Below are 16,625 nucleotides of genomic sequence, written 5' to 3' on the forward strand. Positions count from 1 at the left end.
TCAGACAACAGCCCTACTGGTTTTACAATATTCTTGAAGAAATCCTTCTCCAGTTTGGCGATCAGAGTTTTAGTATTCGCTTTCCGTCTCGGATTCAGTTTAATGAACTTAGAGAACACGTCCACCACAACAAAGATGTACTTCATGCTGCCGCGTCCTTTGCGTAGTGGGCCAAAATTGTCCACAGCCAGTAACTCGCCCACTTTAGTAGGTATAATGCTTTGCATTACCACCTGTTGCTCGGCCGTGCAATATTTGACCCGTTGGCAACGGTTGCACGCCGCCAGTTGCGCGCGGACCCGTCTGTCCAGGTTGTTTACGTGGGCGTATTCCTCGATGATTTCTGTGCACTTTTCGGCCCCATAATGTCCGTGACTTAAGTGGACGTAGTCTAGCAACTCTTCCACATACCTATTGCGAAAACACAGTCTCCATTTGTCCCTCTCTTCATCTTTCCGCCGGAATAACACTCCCCTGTGTATCTTAAAATGTTTGGGTGCTTTCTCGTATCCCTTGCTGTCGAGATTCACCTTAATGTGTTTCAGTTCAGGATTGTCGTTTTGTGCTCACCGCATATCTTTGCACACCGCACGAATTTCTTTCTCCCCCGTTACCCTCTTCATATACAGTATCTTAAATTCGTTTGGCTCCTCCCTTCCGTCGTCTTACGCCCCCACTGGTAATCTGGACAGAGCATCGGCAACACAATTTTCTGTACCCTTGATGTAGCGGATTTCGTATTCGAATTGCTGCATGAACATTGCCCAACACGTTAAGCGGTCGTTCAGTATCCTGCAGTCCTGCTGATAATTCAGTGCCTTGTGGTCCGACAACACTGTCACTTTTCTGCCTTCTAAATACATACAGAATTTCTTAAATCCGTGCACGATTGCAAGCATCTCCTTCTCCGACATGCTGTATCCCCGTTAGTGCTTATTTAGCATGCGGCTGGAGAACGCCACAATACAGTGTTCAATTTTTCCATCGACTAGCTTTTCCTGAAATAGCTCACAACCTATTCCATAGTCCGAACTGTCCGACGCTAAACAGAAAGGGAGATTCATATCTGGGTATTACAACATCTTACTATTGCACAATTTATCCTTTATACCCTGGAATTCCGTTTCACATTCCTCAATCCACCTCCAAGCTGCATTTTTCTTCAACAATTTGCCTAAATTCGGAATATTCATTCCTCCCTCCCCCAAGAATTTTCTGTAGAAACAGCGCAAGCCTAAGTATGACTTCAGTTGTTTCTTACTTTGAGTCTATTACATTCGGCAATTACTAGTTTTCTATTTTTGATCATGTTCATAAAACGTTCCGACACCGCTGACACATTATTATCTGAATCTAGAAGTGCATCTACCATTTCTTTGTCAACTTTAATTTCAATAATTGGCTGTACATTTACCATTTCCTTTCGTTCTAAATATTTCTCCCTTAATAAATCACTTTCTACGTCTCGTCACTTCTCTTCAAATTCTAGCGTACACCCACCCTTTTCTATCCATCGTTCAATCTCATTTTCATCCCAAAAGTATTCATTAAATATTTCCTTTGCCCCAAATTCATTCCTTCCCTTTTCCAAACCTCTAGCAATTTTAAACTTCTCTCGTTTCCACATGTGCGGCAGTAACGACCCTAACGTTGTACCGTACCAACGCCAATCCGTCACACTAATATCACACTCCTTTTTCATATATCAATTCGTACGAACTTCATTACACAAATTATCCCCATCCACACTATTTACTTCAGCCCTCTTCAAATTTTCTGTTAGTTCTTCCTCACATTTCGCCCATTCACTACCCACAGCATGCACAACTTTATTGTTTTTCCCCTCCAAAATATCGACACTTCCAGCTTCAACGAAATTACACACCAGTTCACTGTTAAACACTTCATCTTCCTGAAATAAAACATCGATGCCTAAGCCATCATCACCATAAATATTCATCTCAGCAACCTTATCTGCTGACACACCATTTGAATCACTACATAAATTCACATCAGTAACCTTACTTAACTTTACGTGAATCGTACACAACTTTATCCTCCGCCACTAAATTACACAAATTGCTGCTAACTTGTCGTACAATTTTGGGACTTCCAGATTTGCTACATTCCGCTGTGATCTGACAAAAATCAGCACACAATGCCATTTCTAGACACTTTTCATCCACATTAACCCCCGATCCTACTTTACATACATTCTCACATTCACACTCTGACAAATGTTTAGCCGGCCGCGGTGGTCTAGCGGTTCTGGCGCTGCAGTTCGGAGCCGCGGGACTGCTACGGTCGCGGGTTCGAATCCCGCCTCGGGCATGGGTGTGTGTGATGTCCTTAGGTTAGTTAGGTTTAAGTAGTTCTAAGTTCTAGGGGACTTATGACCTAAGATGTTGAGTCCCATAGTGCTCAGAGCCATTTGAACCATTTTGAAACAAATGTTTTAGATCCACACAATCATCAATAAGTTTCGTTTCGCCTTCATTCGTGACTAGAAACGCGCAAATTCCTTCCTCCGAAGTATCAATACCAGATACCAGTAGGTTTTACATCATTACATAAATAACCATTACTCTGTTCCTTTAAACAAAAATCATCTATGCCCGCCGATACATTTTTAACTTCAACTGCTGGCGAGACCAATGCTAAGCCTTCCTTAGTAACATTGATGCTTTCCGCCGAAACACAATCACCCTCACTTGTGGCTGGCCTGACCAAAGCTACGCCGTCTTCACTAATATCGACACTTTTCGCCGACTCACAAATACTTGCTACTGCACCACCTACCTTACTGCAGTTGTTAGTATTTGCTAATACCTCTTCAGAACTCTACACACAATGTGCTTTCACAAAATTCATCTCTTCTTTAACTTCTTTTTGAACCACTGAATCTTTCCATTCATCACCATTCACACACTCATTCATTACACATTCATAACTTACATCATTTCCCGCAAATTAATTCCCATTACTTTTACTTAAATCTCTCACAAATCTATGCTTCCGCCTTTCGCGCCTGCTTTTATTGAAAGAGCCACCTATATAGCCTTCCTCTTTAACATACTCCATATTATATATTTGTTGCCTTTCTCCAAATCTATCAACATTTCTACCATTACTATTATCTCCAGTCCTTCCCATCGCCTGTTCAGATCACCATCCCCAGACCTGAGATGTGGCGAACATCAGTTTCCCGACAGGTTGTTACGCGATTGCACTTCGCGCGAAATTTCCTCGTTAAATCTGTGTTCTTTACTTGGGTCCAGTTCACTGAAGTTATCACTCCCGTTCGTTCTCCGACCATTCTGCCCATTCGAGCTACTACCTCCTTGAGAATACCTTTGATTTCTCTCACGATTATGATTTTTGTGATGATTATTTGGATTCCCATTTTGATAACTACAACCCAGTTTCCTCTGAGGTTTGAACTTCAAAGCCCTCTCTAATTTTTATACAAATTCTAGAAATTCGTCCACGGAATCACATGGACTATGGACAAGATCCCACTGGGGTAATCGCCTTTTTAACGTGGTGATTTCCGTTAAAACACCCAACGGATGTTTCGCATGCATAAGCTTGCCAAGTTCGCACTTGCAAAGTTCCTGATGGTGGGTTGCAACTCTCCCACTCGTACACTGAACGTCCGTCCTCTGGAGTAGCTTGACAGTAGCACGACATACGATCCATCGAGTCCAAGCGGTAATAACTTATGTAACGAACCGTGGTGCCAGACGCTATCAAAAGTTTTGGTGACATCAAGAAAGACTGCGCCACAGAACTCCTTGTTGTTATATGCCGGAGTCACATCTTCCACTACTTGGAGAAGCTGTAGTGTCGTCGAGTGGCCACGCCGATGACTGCTGGGACTGGCACGATGTTCCGCTTATATAACCACCATTACGGCTGCTGATACCAATCAGAGAGGGCTGAAATGACCCCAGTGCCGAATGTGAGTTGGGCAGTTCATACTCGTAGCAGCTCCAGATCACTGCAGGACTGAGTGACGTCAGGTGACGCGAGGGGCTGGCGCCACGTTAGAATGAAAGTAGGCCGAAATCATTGAGTATCTGTATACTGTATCAGTCACAGATAACCTCTCTGATCAGATTTCACAAGCACAAGCTTCCATTTTTGACTCTACTGGTACCAATAGGTTTGAGTAGTAGGCAACAGGGGCGCTGGTGCATTGTGTTTGTGTGGGTTGCATACATTCAGAGGCAAACTTGACATACATGAAACCCTCACCTTAACCTGTTGTTATGGTAATTGGTTTATGACACCCTGGGAGTTGATATATGATCCCCTGGGGATAATCCATCCTTCTAAGCAACACCCACCCCTCCCCCTCTCCTTCCTCCTCCCCATCTCTCTGGAAAATCTCCAACCCTCCCCTCCCTCTCTCTGACACCATTTCATAACAAACTAATTGACTCATTAAGTAAGTTGGTCATTTCATTACCCCTTCCCCTTCCTGGGAAATCCCTCAGCCCTTCCCTTCACTCACCCCACTTCCACCATCCCCACCCAGAAATACGTAATTACACTTGGAAGTGCTGTCTTGTTGGAAAATTTGTGTGTGTGTGCTCAGCTTGATGTGCAGGGATCAACTGAGCTACTGTACAATGCCACCACCAGAGGACATCCCACCTATCGCTCTGTCTCTCCACACCCTTTCCAGAAAAGACTGGTGGAAAAAATCGCTGAGCTACTGGACTGGGCTGGCCGCAGGGGCCGAGCGGTTCTAGACGCTTCAGTCCGGAACCGCGCGATTGCTACAGTCACAGGTTCGACTCCTGCCTCGGGCTTGGATGTGTGTGATGTCCTTAGGTTAGGTTTAAGTAGTTTTAAGTTCTAGGGGACTGATGACCTCAGATGTTAAGTCCCATAGTGCTCAGACCCAATTTTTTTTGCGGAACTGGAAGGCTCCCGTGACAGCAAATTCAATTAATAGCAAAGGATATACTGTTTATTTAAAGAATTCAATTTGCGGGTTGGACCTGTCTTTTATTTGGCGGGAAAAGCTCATCATTCTTTGCTAATTGGAAGATGCAGGTTTTATAAAATATATCGGAAGAAATTAATTAATAGATCGCTTCTTTTCTGATCACGAATGTAATACTGTCACGAAATTGACGTCAACATAGTTCATTGCACGTAATTATACCATTAAAAATCTTCCGATCACGTCTTCCCGCCAACTGCAGGGTAGATGTGCCAGGAGTCAGAGCCACACCGTCCGCATCACATATTCTCTTGCCTGTTATTGGTTGATACTGGCACAGTTAGGTCATTTGGTAGGAAGGTCATTATGTTGTAGGTAGCTGAAAATTTCAAATTTCTGCTCAACTGCATGCTATGTCCTTAAGCAGTCTGCGGAAGCGTTGGACTGGTGTACGTACTCTGGCAATACCACTATCGGAAACAATAAATTGATCAGTCGGGAATTTGATGCCGCCATTGAGTTTTTAAAGCACTATACAATCCCTAAGTTGGTTCTGTCGGTACACCAGGACGAAGAATGAGGAGCAGAAGGAGGAGGAAGGGTGGATAGTAACAACAACGAATACAGTGCAAGACAGAGTCCACCGGACTGTATTTATAAGCAGTAAACACGACGACACACTTCAACCACGATGCATTCCATAGTAGTAGTAGTCATGGCTAGATGCCAGAGATCGCGGAAACTTCCATAGGCCACCGCCGTGCGATGTTCACACCGGCAGCTGCGCGCTCAGGTCACGATGTCCACACACTGCATGGATGCGCGTCTCAGCCATTGCGCCAGGCCTACAGCCGAATTCGGCTGCCAGAGAGGACTGTCTGGCCGTGGAGGGTGTCTAGGATGACCCGAGGGGAGGAATTTGGATGTTATCAATACGTCCAGTGTCAACACTTGTCAGTGATCGATACTGAATCTTCTCAGATATCCACGTAAAATCGGAGAACACTCGCAACACACGCGATCGCGAAGGCTGGCCAACGCATATTGAGCATTAGTTCACCACCCAAAAGGGCGACACGGTTGGACCCTGCTTGACCGGTTTGGGAGACTGTGACAACTTGTGCCTTAAGCCAAATGTCAATTCTTTCCAGTCACTGGCTCCCTCTGGCATGCACCCGGACAGCCAGCAGTGTCGTCCTAGAAAACCAGCCACATATTTATCAGTGTAATTACAATGAAATATTACAATCGTAACGTCGATCTGGTGACATTCGACAGTGAGCAAAGTATCAGAAATACCTCCTCCTGACGACTATGACTCTGGACTTATTAGTATCTATACCATTCTCATAACTGCACATAATTTTGATATAAAATCTTTCATCCTCCTTATCGCTGTCGATGCCCTGAAATCGCAGTTTTCCACGTCAAATCTATACTTCCCTTACGAGCGGATATAGTCATTTACTTGGACATGTTAGAACACTGACCACAGCAACTTCACACTCTAATACATACACAGGTCCGATTATCGTTTATACACACATCAAGACAGGGTTTGCAACACCACGGTCCACAGAACTCCTGAGGACAGACGTTGACTGTGGATATTGTATCACAGACACAGTTCCTTTGACTGTTCAGAGATGTCACTAAACCCGCCCAAACACGTAAACAACCATGCATGAGCAGCGCCTGATAGATGGAGGGGGTCCGACAGCTGATTAGTTCCAGTCATTCCACCAGGAAGGAAGTACACTGCTCGTGTCGTCTGTAGCTCAACCATGCCTAGGCGGTCAATACCGCGGTTCGATTGCGTCCGCATTGTTACTTTGTGCCAGGTAGGGCTCCCAACAAGGGAAGTGTCCTGGCGTCTCGGAGTGAACCAAAACGATGTTGTTCGGACATGGAGGAGACACAGAGAGACAGGAACTGTCGATGACATGCCTCGCTCAGGCCGCCCAAGGGCAACTACTGCAGTGGATGACCGCTACCTCCAGACTATGGCTCGGAGAACCCTGACAGCAATGCCACCATGTTGAACAATGGTTTTCGTGCAGCCACAGGACGTCGTGTTATGACTCAAACTGTACACAATAGTAGGCAGCATGATGCGCAACTTCACTCCCGACGTCCATGGCGAAGTCCATCTATCTACATCTACGTGATTACTCTGCTATTCACAATAAAGTCCGTGGCAGAGGGTTCAATGAACTACCTTCAAGCTGTCTCTCTACCGTTCCACTCTCGAACGGCGCGCGGGAAAAATGAGCACTTAAATTTTTCTGTGCGAGCCCTGATTTCTCTTATTTTATCTTGATGATCATTTCTCCCTATGTAGGTGGGTACCAACAGAATGTTTTCGCAGTTGGAGGAGAAAACTGGTGATTGAAATTTCATGAGAAGATCCCGTCGCAACAAAAAACGTCTATGTTTCAATGATTTCCACTCCAATTCACGTATCATGTCTGTGTCACTATCTCCCCCACTTCGCGATAATACAAAACGCGCTGCCCTTCTTTGTACTTTTTCGATGTCATGCGTCAGTCCCATCAGATGCGGATCCCACAGCGCACAGCAATACTCCAGAATAGGGCGGACAAGCTTGGTGTAAGCAGTCTCTTTAGTAGACCTGTTGCACCTTCTAAGTGTTTTGTCAATGAATCACAGTCTTTGGGTTGCTCTACCTACAATATTATCTATATGATCGTTCCAATTTATGGTATATGTAATTGTAATCTCTAAGTATTAGTTGAATTTACAGCCTTCATATTTGTGTGACTTATCGCGTAATCAAAATTCAGCGGATTTCTTTTAGTACTCATGTGAACAACTTCAAACTTTTCTTTATTCAGGGTCAATTGCCACTTTTCGCGCCATGCAGATATCTTATCTAAATCATTTTGCAATTCGTTTTGGTCATCTGCTGACTTTACAAGAGGCTAAATGATTGCATCATCTGCAAACAATCTAAGACGGCTACTGAGATTATCTCCTATGTCGTTAATATAGATCAGGATCAATAGAGGGCCTATAACACTTCCTTGGGGAACGCCAATATTATTGCTGTTTTGCTCGATGACTTTCCGTCTATTACTACGAACTGTGACCTTTCTGACAAGAAATCAGGAATCCAGTCACACAACTGAGGCGATATTCCATAGGCACGCTGTTTGGTTAGAAGACGCTTGTGAGGAACGGTGTCAAAAGCCTTCTGGAAATCTAGAAATACGGAATCAATTTGACATCCCCTGTCGATAGAACTCATTATTTCATGAGTATAAAGAACTAGTTGTGTTCCGCAAGAATGATATTTTCTGAATCTGTGCTGACTACGTGCCAGTAAATCGTTTGCTTCTAGGTACTTCATAATGTTCGAATACAGTATATGTTCCAAAACCCGACCGCAGATTGACGTTAGTGATATGGGCCTGTAATTCAACGGATTACTCCTACTTCCTTTTTTGGACATTTGTGTGACTTGAGCAATTTTCCAGTCTTTAGGTACGGATCTTTCTGTGAGCGAGCGGTTGTATATAATTGCTAAATATGGAGCTATTGTATCAGCATACTCTGAAAGGAACCTGACTCGTATACAAACTGGACCGGAATCCTTGCTTTTATTAAGTGATTTAAGCTGCTTTGCGACACCGAGGATATCTGTTTCTATGTTTCTCATCTTGGCAGTTGTTCTTGATTGGAATCAGGAATATTTATTTCGTCTTCTTTGGTGAAGGAGTTTCGGAAAACCGTGCTTAATAACTCTGCTTTACTGGCACTGTCATCAGTCACTTCACCATTGTTATCGCGCAGTGAAGGTACTGATTGCGTCTTGCCACTGGTGTGCTTTATGTATGACCAGAATCTCTTCGGGATTTTCTGTCAGATTTCGAGACAGAGTTTCGTTGTGGAAATTACTGAAAGCATTTTGCATTGAAGTACGCACTATATTTCGACCTTCTGCAAAACCTTTCGCCAATTTAACTTCTCTCCACCTCTGAAATTTGAGTTACATTATTATGACTGAATAATATCTAGTTACCTGAATAGAAACTTTTGGGGTGAGAGAAGTCGCTTCTCAAATATTTTTACACAGTTATCTCCCACTCTTCCAAGTATGAAATTAGTTACTGCCGATTCCGGCGATCGTCGACTCTGAAATTTCTTAAAATCAGCTGCACGGGGTAGCCGCGCGGGCTTGGGCGTCTTGTCACGGTTCACGCGGCTCCTCTCGCCGGAGGTTCGAGTCCTCCCTCGGGCATGCGTGTGTGTGTTGTCCTTAGCGTAAGTTAGTTTAAGTTAGGTCAAGTAGTGTGTAAGCTTGGGACCGATGACCTCAGCAGTTTTGTCCCATAAGATCTTACCACAAATTTCCAGATTTTTTTTCCTTAAAATAATCAGAGGCACAATCGTATGCCGTGGGAAGCCGTCTTAGGTGATATGAAGCAGCATGGGAATCAGTGTCCGAGTTGTGTATCAATTTCAATAAAGTCCATAATTTAATCTCTTAAAGTAGAACATAAATGATCGTGGTGCAGGCTCTACTGATTTCCCAGTATATAAAGTTCCCTATGAGTTCCGAGCCACAATCAAGGGAGAAGTAAAAATAACCAGAGAACTGAACGTACCTTTTCCATTCATGAATTTATAATTTTGTATTGACTATTTTCCTAGCTACGTTCCATTATACATCATCCTCTCGTATGAGAGGAAACGTTATCGTAATTCACTGAATTACATTCGGTATTCAAGATGCCGGTTACAACAATGCTGATAATTAGAAGTGCACTGCGATCCTACTCTCCACAATTCTAAATTAGAAGTAGTCAGTCCATTGTACACGTAATTTTCCACATTCTATTCACAGAGTTTCTATATGACGAGTCAGAGATTATCTGTTCCACGCAGTCGTAAGGAGTCTTTGAGCCATATAAACCACTTGCTCGAATACTCGTAAACATTTGTGCTACGTAATAAAAAGTTATACTAAAAGCGAAACACCATCTTCCACGCAGAACACGATCGTAGGGACATCTGTTGACAGTTTGTATGGTTATATCGTGAATCAGACAGAGGAAGGGGAGGTAACGGTTTGTTGCTTTTGTCTTGGACATCATTGTATATTTTTCTTCTTCGTAGTACTGTGTATACGTAATACGTTGCTCTTTGACAAAAATTTCATCATATATGGAGTATGCAGCTTATCCTTTGTTGTTGTAGATGATTCCCTGGCAGAAGAGGAACAGGGAGAGGCAGTGGCGGATACAGAAAAACCCCAAGGCGGGGGCGCTTAAGCTATCTTGAGCTACCTTTACTTTTAATGCAATAAAAAATAATAAATTTACATGCAAAGTTTAAGAAAGTTTATTTAATACAATGACGCGGACGTACGTGCTATATAGGGAAGTACAACTACTCGATAAATCGATTCAATTGAGTCGACTGACGAAAGAAATGGACGAATAACGTGCGGGCTGACTAGCGGGGACGACGCGGGTGGCAATGCCGATGGCGCCGGTAGGGGGGGGGGGGGGGAAGAAATAGGGACCTCATGCCCCCCATATGTATCCGCCACTGGAGATGTATGCACCGAGGATAAGCAGGAGCCATCGCAGATCTCCTGTAAGAGCATATTACTCGTATAATTTTTTTTCTTCTAGTTCTTTTGTGTGTGTGTATGTATTTCTTATTAAATCAATATTTTGCTGTTGTTGGTGATATCAGTGAAGTGGATACAAAAGGCAAAATGCTAGAGTCGCTGGAGGAGATGGAGAGGCAGCTGCATCAACGTGAAGAGGTGTTGTATGGCCTGATGGAGATGCCAAGGAACCAGAGCGATAGAGGTAATTTACATATACATGTACTCATTCTACTTACAAATAATTAGTAGTCTTCCTTTCCTTTCTTTCCAGCAGGTGATGTTTGGAATGATGTACGTACTTCTCATTATTCTTTGTCTACAGCACCACCGTACATATAGTATGGAGTGGTACAGGTACTGGGGGCGGGAGTGGTGGTGGGGGGGGTGGGGGGGGGGGCGAGTGTGGAGAAACAACTGTCTAGATAAGTTCCAACGGAGCATGCTCCATCATGTAGTACGGACCTCATCACTGTGCAGGAAGCTGCCGCAGCTACAGTCACCCTGCCACCACCCCCACTGCCGCCACCCCATCACCACTCTGGCGTCCATGCGCTGCCCTCCTTTCAGCAACTGGTTCAGAGCTGAAGCATCAGCTGCATTCAGGCTGCTCGCACTGGCCTGATACTGCAGTATTTCCTCATCCTTCACCTTCTCATCCTTGCCAGTCTTACGAGGTGTGGCACATACCCCTCAACACCTCATCGCAACCAGCTTCATCTTTGTCCTCAACTAGTTGTCGTTATAGTATTAGTTATAGAGACGATCGTGTGGCTAATGGCAGTTCCCTCTCCCATCCTTTTAGAGGAGGACATCAGAATAGTAACTGCAGTTAGAATAGACAATGACTGCGGATGCCTTTGAGGAGTGAATCTCGGTCACTAGAATCGAGAACCCGGCAGGAGGGTACCTTGGGTTTCTATGGACGTGCTTTCCTGTTGTGGGAACAGAGCTCCACAAGGTTGTTAATGATCCACGGTACACTGCCATTAAATGCAGTGCATTGCTGTGCATTGAACTGTCGCACCCCTCCAAAGTTGCCTCTGGCATTGAAGAGACAAGTCTTCATTACCTTTGGTGGGGAGGGGGGAGGGAGGGGGACAACGGCGTGATAACGGAGAGTACATCAACTGCCAGGTGGTTTTGTGAGACCTACTTGAGTGCTTTACTGGCCCGATTTTTCAAGGTGGACGTTAGAGGACCAACTAAAGCACTTAGCCAAATACTACATCTGGACATCCATGTGCATATATTTCTTTCTTTTTTTTTTTTTTTGAGTCATCAGCCTTCTGACTGGTTTGATGTGGCCCACCACAAATTCTTCTCCCATGCCAACTTTTTCATCTCAGAGTAGCACTTGAAACCTAGGCCCTCAATTATGACCCAGTAAATGGAGGGTCTAGCTATATAGAGGTTCCTAAAAATATGCAGACAAGAAGGCATGTATTAATGACATGAAAAGGATCAGGATTGTTTTGAGTGCTGAGTCCTGGCTTAATAAACAAATTATAACAGAATCCAGAGCGCTCTCGATATGTAGATAACTTGATATTTGCGGATGTTATAAATCTGACAGTGTCGGGTTCCCCATTAAACTCCAGGACATACCTAAATCTGAGGCACTGAATACCGGAATATTAGTTCATGTCTATGGCTTGGAGAAACTCAAGTCAGATGAGCAGAACAAGCATATAATCGTGAGACCTTCCATTTCTCAAAGTTTACTTGTGAGCATACAATGCATGTAAATATGCAGCTAATCTCTGATGAGAAAAATAAACAGAAAGGCAATTATCATCATGTTTGGATCAAAGACATATCCTGACTTCTGTTCTCTCCATTGAGTAGCTAAAAGTGTAAAAAGCGTATTTGCTTAAGGGGAGTTGTAACGCCCTATCCCAACAATGTTAAATTTAATGACTTGGCTTCCCTGTACTGCAGGAACCACTGTAGCCATTGACATGAAACTTTTACAGGACATTAAACTGTATGTTCTGGGTCTACTGAACTACAATAATTGCATTTCAGCCACTGCTTTCAAAAATACAAGTTTTTAATTACACAGTTAAAATTTTGTGTACTTTTTTGTATGTTATCCTAAATAATTTAAATTATACACAACATTATGTTCTTCTTTTGGTTCAGTAGACTCGGGGTATGTATGTTACTACTCTCTGAAAATTTGAATACTCTACTCGAAGTGGTTTTTGAGATTTAGGGAAAAATGCAACAGAAAATGTAAATTTTCAGGACCGGCTTCTAAAGTTTCAGAAGACTGTAACTCACTTAATATATGCTTAATTTTTTTTTTATTTTTAGTCACTCAGAAGCACCCTGCACGATACTGTATATCATCCTCTTGATCTTTCTCCAAGTTTTTTCTTCTTGTCTTCTTTCTGGACTCCTTAGTAGGTAACTGTGCTGCATACTTTGCTTTATCAGTGCAAACCTTGTCCATCCATTCAAGTTCTCTGAGGCAGTTTGCTGTAGCACTTTCACCCTACCAATGTTGCCAACACTAAAAGCAATAACAGCATCACTGATCCCCCACTTTAGTGTCTTCATTCCAACAAAAACATTTTTTGGTAAGTGAGTCCATATAGGATTATTGAACGACCCATTGGGATTTTGAGTCTGACCATGCAGACACTTCTTCAGTAATTCAGGATTTGCCAGGTCTCTGCAAATAGGTTTTATGATTTCCATGACTGCTGCTGGGATGGAATGTTTATGGTTGTATGAACTGTTTGAGTACTGGGCATTGCAGTAATTGCACCATGAATTAGGTCCAGGAGGACCAAGGTGGTGTACTGGGTTTTCATCAGTTGACACTCTGTGGAAGAAGGTAGCCCATACTGCCTGATTCATTTTCAACAAATCCTCAGTATTATTTCTAATGGCCATCCCACACTACTGTTGTAGTTCATCAATCATTTTGTCTGTCAGCCTTCCTCTTATGGTGTTATCATAAGAATGCTTCTTTTCTCTCAAACTTTGTTTCAACTTCCTCAGCCTGGTGCCCATCCTCTTCTGGACATGACCAACACATTCCAGTTTTGTGATAATCTTCTCACCATAAGGCTGAGCGGCTACTACACCGTTCTATGCTTTTGAGTCTCCATCACCTAAAAACTCAGTGTAACACACTTCCCTTTCCTTCACAGATCGACCAAAAATTTCAGTAGCTGCAGAGGCCTCCATACCACCACTTGTTCCTTCATAATTTCTGTCACAGATATGCCCTTCTTCATTCCCTGATTTACATTTATAACAATGTTTGGTTAAAATCTGGAAATCTATTACGTTTCCAGTATCAATACAGGTCACCATAGCAACAGAATTCTTAGAACTGTAGCCGCGCTTCTGCCAAATGCCATCAAAAGCTACTGCTGTGTCAGTCATGCCATCATTTATTTCAACAGTTTCGTTTGCAGCACCTTTCATTGGCTCACATGCAACAGATTTCACAGCAGCCCCAATAAATCCTGCATATTTGTCAATTTTACAAGGTGGGCGTGGCATATTCATCATGGCACACGTAGTTTCTGCTGCAGTGTGTCCTTTGCCATTAGCTCTCAGTCCATAAAACCGCCTAATATTTAGTTCAAAATAATTATCTTTACACTTATAAGAATTCCAAAATAAATGAGTGTATTTACAACTGGCACAATTAATGATAAGCTTCCTGGCTAGTCCATTTGACACCTCACAGTCTTCATGTACACTAACTGCCCCTCCCCCCACATATTTTACAACACACACATTCACCTAACACCAATCTATCAGAATATAACCTAACCAACATTCGTTTTGAAAAAACTGTGTGTCACAACGTTTTATTTTAATCTTTAAAACATTAATAGGTGTTTCTCTAGATACTGACAAGTTTGTCTGTATTTCACTGTCTGTAACTTCACACGCCACATGTTGAACACAATGTTTCCCTTTATTCGAAAATCTATTACCATGAAACCTACGTTTCTTAAAAACACTTAGTTTTGGTATCATACTTTACTTTTTGAGAGATTTACCAATCTATTCATCACTTTTCTTCGGAAAAACGTTAGCACTTCGACGCACAACACGTGTTTATACTAAGAAACGATATGATATTGTTTTTGACAGTGCTACCAATACAAACACGTAATTTAACCCTTATAACACAGCAATCCACAGCCTTCTATATAAAAAATTACAGATTTTATTAGATCTTCAAGTAATGCACGTAAAAATTTTAACTTTTTCAACTGGTGTAGTTATATTTAAAAAATAAAATAAAATACTTCTCATGTGAGTTTATATATATGATATGAGTGATATATATATATCATTTTATTTAGAAAATTGCAAATTTTGTAATGAGATAAAAATCCGAAAATGTGAAAAAAAAATCTGTTCTCACTCCCCTTAAGGTGCCTCAATGCCTTTTCCTCAGACAAAGTTATTAGCAAAGCATCTAGTAGATTACGTTTCCAAGGACCCAGTATGTGTTATTATGCCTACTGAGGAAAACAAATTCATAAACTATTATTCTTATTACACACTTCTGTGCAATGAATACTTTCTCTCTTAATGACGAATTGATCCAAAATATGATGCCACATAAAAGCAGTGAATGAAAATAGGCATAGTAGGCTAATTTACTAATATGTTTATCACAAAAATTTGCAATAACTCTAGTAGCATAAGTAGCTGAACCTAACCGTTTCAGCAGATCATGAATGTGTTTTTTTCCAATTCAATTTCTCATCAATGCACACACCCAGAAATTTTGAGAATTCTACCTTAGCAACAGACTTCCGTTCATAGTCTATATTTATCAGTGGTGTTATTACTGTACAGAATTGTACAAACTGAGTTTTCTCAAAATTTAGTGAGAGTCCATTTGCAGAGAACCACTTAATAATTTTCTGAAAGACATTATTTGCAATTTCCTCAGCTAATTATTTCTTCATGGGTGTGATTACTATATATCAGCAAAAAGAGCTAATTTTGCACCTTCATGAATATAGAGTCGCAAATCATTAAATTTATTAAGAACAATAAGAGACCTAAGACTAAACGCTGTGGGACATCATTCTTGATGCCTCCCCAGTTGAAGGACTCTGTGAGTTTTCGCAGACTACCTGTACTGTTAATTTCAATCTTCTGCAGTCTTCCAGTTAAGTATGAATTAAACCATTTGTGCACTGTCCTCTCATACCACAATATCTAAGCATATCTAGAAGAATTTCATGATTCACACAATCAAAAGCCATTGAGAGATCACAAAATATCCCAACAGGTGATGTTCGGTTATTGAATCCATTTAATATTTGATCAGTGAAAGCATATATAGCATTTTCTGTTGAAAATCCTTTCTGAAAACCAAATTGACATTTTGTTAGTACTTCATTTTTACAAATATGTGATGCTTCTCTTGAATACATTACTTTTTCAAGAATTTTGGATAAAGCTGTGAGAAGTGAGATTGGGTGGTAGTTGTTCGTTTTTATGCAATGGTTTAACAATAGCATATTTCAGTCTATGTGGAAAAATGCCCTGTTTCAGTGAGTACTACATATGTGGCTGAGAATCCCACTTATTTGTCAGGAACAAGCTTTTAGTACTCTGTTGGAAATGCCATCAATTCCATATGAGCTTTTACTTTTGAGTGAATTTATTATTTTCCTAATTTCAGTAGGAGAAGTGGGTTGAATTTCAATTTTATCAAATTGCATAGGTACTGCATTGCATTATCTAATGAATATCTGGATCCTATTTTCTCTATATTTGTCAGGAACAAGCTTTTAGTACTCTGTTGGAAATGCCATCAATTCCATATGAGCTTTTACTTTTGAGTGAATTTATTATTTTCCTGAAACTTCCTGGCAGATTAAAACTGTGTGCCCGACCGAGACTCGAACTCGGGACCTTTGCCTTTCGTGGGCAAGTGCTCTACCAACTGAGCTACCGAAGCACAACTCACGCCCGGAACTCACAGCTTTACTTCTGCCAGTACCTCGTCTCCTACCTTCCAAACTTTACAGAAGC

This window comes from Schistocerca nitens, chromosome 2 (genome assembly GCF_023898315.1).
Source record: "Schistocerca nitens isolate TAMUIC-IGC-003100 chromosome 2, iqSchNite1.1, whole genome shotgun sequence".
In the NCBI taxonomy this organism is placed as follows: Eukaryota; Metazoa; Arthropoda; class Insecta; order Orthoptera; family Acrididae; genus Schistocerca; species Schistocerca nitens.